Source organism: Patagioenas fasciata, chromosome 1 (genome assembly GCF_037038585.1).
Source record: "Patagioenas fasciata isolate bPatFas1 chromosome 1, bPatFas1.hap1, whole genome shotgun sequence".
Classification (NCBI taxonomy): Eukaryota; Metazoa; Chordata; class Aves; order Columbiformes; family Columbidae; genus Patagioenas; species Patagioenas fasciata.
This window is the reverse complement of record NC_092520.1, coordinates 208,072,026-208,074,864: the sequence shown is the minus strand read 5'-3', so window position 1 is coordinate 208,074,864 and position 2,839 is coordinate 208,072,026.

Below are 2,839 nucleotides of genomic sequence, written 5' to 3'. Positions count from 1 at the left end.
CAGTGGTCTCTGCTGTGCTTTGGTGTTCGCTCCTTTTTGCTTCGAGGAGCAGATGTTCCCTGTCTTTGTTTTCTGTCACCAAACGGGGACTTTGCCCTTTTAACCTTTGATACAGTCCTTTAATACTCTCTGACAAGAGATTTTATCAAAAGCCAAATAAATGACAGCAGCCTAGCAGCTTTTATTAAATGTTTCCATTGTGTTTTACAGCAGTTTCAGGAAATCCAGGTTTCTTTGCGGTTTTGCCGACTGTACTGATCTGGTCGTCCCTTCTCCTGGCTGCCCTCTCCCCTGCCCCGGGCGGCTCGGGCTGGGCTGAGCCCCCGTGTCCCTGCATCCAGGTGAGCATCTGCCATGGAAGGGTCCCATCCAGGGCTCTGCAGACCTGGTGCTGCTTCAGTGCCCCTGAACAAACCACACAGTGTACTGGTCAAACAAGGGTGATGCTGCCTGTGAACAGCCAATGAGGTCCAACTGGTCTCGCCTGGACCCCATTTTCCAACAACTGAAGGAGAAGGAGTGCAGCATGTTATTGGATGCTGCTGAGGTCTTGGTGCTTGTTTCCCCCTTGCCAGGGGCCACTGGCTGCTCTTGCACCAGCAGTTATAATCACAGAATCATAAAATAGTTTGGGTTGGAAGGGACCTTCAAAGCTCATCCAGTGCCACCCCCGCCATGAGCAGGGACATCTTCACCCAGGTCAGGTTGCTCAGAGCCCCGTCCAGCCTGGCCTTGAATGTTTCCGGGGATGGTTCATCCACCACCTCTCTGAACAACCCGGGCTAGTGTTTTACCATCGTCATTGTAAAAAATTTCTTCCTCATGTCCAGCCTGAATCTCCCCTCCTTTAGTTTAAAACCATCACCCTTTGTTCTATCACAACAGGCCCTGCTAAAATGTCTGTTCCCGTCTTTCTTCTCGGCCCCTTTAAAGGACTGAAGGGCTGCAATAAGGTCTCCCCAGAGCCTTCTCTGCTCCAGGCTGTACACCCCCAACTGTCTCAACACCATTCCACTTTAAAGCAGCTCTAACTTTTCCTATAAAGAGATGTTCTTGCAACACTCATCTTTTCTTCATCCCTTTTGCAGTATTTCACACCTTGCTCCTGCACTTGGCCAACCAAGAAGCCCCAAGGGAGCATTCACCTCCCAGTTTCTACTGATTTATTTGCCCAGGAATCCATGTGGCTCATGCAAACAGCCATTAACCCTGGCGTGACGAGGGCTCTCCCTGGGGCAGGAGGCCTCATGGGCAGTTTGGGAAGGTGGTACTTCTGCAGCTGACTTGTCCCTCTGTGTTCTCCCATGGCCTCTGGCAAGAGGTCTCAGCCGCTCCCATCACACTTGTGCTCCAGACCCTTCACCAACTCGGTTCCTTTCTCTGAACTCACTCCAGCACCTCAAGGTCTTTCTTGTTCTGAGGGGCGCAAAACTGACTCCAGGATTTATGGTGCAGCCTCACCAGTGCCCAGTACAGGTGGATGTAGGGCTTCATTTCCCTAAGCCACATCCCACCGTGCTGAGCCTGGGCATCCCCCAAAATTTGCCATCCGCCACACGAAAAAAGCTTTGACAAGGACATGCCCCAGGGAGAGCTGCTCCTGCACCACGATTGGCACTGTCATGACCCCATTATCACCATCATATGGCTGCTCCTGCCATACACGCAGCCCATACACTCCATGGGTTTCTGCACCAAGACCCTTTCTGAGGCTTGAGTTTATAAATAAACCAGGAGCCTCTTGCCTCCCACCCGGCTTCATGCACCGTTACCTCCCTTTGTTTCAGAAAGGGCTTGTGCCATCCTGCCAGCCAGACCTGCAGCCACCCAATACGGGCTCCCTTGGGATGAGCCTCCAACACTGACTTCCCAAATTGCCATCTGGAGCCATGGGCGCAGCTGAGCTGAGCCAACAATCCTGTTCCAGCTGCTGGCACTCACCAAAACATCTGTCTTGCCTGCATTGTGCTTGTTGATGGAGCTGTACACAGCTCCCAACGTGTCGTTTGGGAATATAAATTGAGTTCCTCTGAGCTGGAACCACCTGTTTCAGATAATTTCCTTGGCAAGGAGTCTTCTTACTTACTCTCCATACAGGACTTTCTGTCTACCACTGCTGCCAGCCCTGCCTAGTACCAGGGTGGGGGGTTGGTACTGATGGTTGGGAGTTTAGGTGAACCCATGGGGAAAATGTCATCTGCTGCTGGGACACAGTGAAAGGCAAACATGCTGTTTAAATTATATAATCAGAGAATAATAGACTGGTTTGGGTTGGAAGGGACCTTTAAAGTTCATCTAGTCCACCACTCCTGCCATGGGCAGGGACACCTTTCACTAGACCAGGTTACTCGAAGACCTGTCCAACCTGACCTTGAATACTTCCAGGTACGGGCCAACCACAGCTTCTCTGGACAGCCTGTTCCTGCGTCCCAGCAACCTCATCAGAAAAAAATTCTTTTTTTATGTCCAATCTAAACCTGCTTTCTTTCAGCTTAAAAGACTTCTCAGACCTCTCAGCAGGACTGATGCAGAAGAGCTGGGCCTTCATCCAGAGGAGTTTGCCCAAGTCCCATCAAGAGGGAAGTGGGAGATGGGATGCTCTTCTCTATTCTGCCACCAACGAGCTGAACGGCCTCAGCTGGGACTCCATCTAGCTTTGGTTGCTTCTGTTTCCAAGGCACTTGAGTGCTCATTGATGCTGAACTGAGGCCATTTGGACACGTGAGCAAAGCAGCTCCCTGAGCAAACACATGGCTGAGCAAAGTGACCACAGCAACCCTGCCTGCTTTGCCTGCTGGAAACCAGGGCGGTGGTGGCTGCTGCTGCTGCCCCCAGCTTC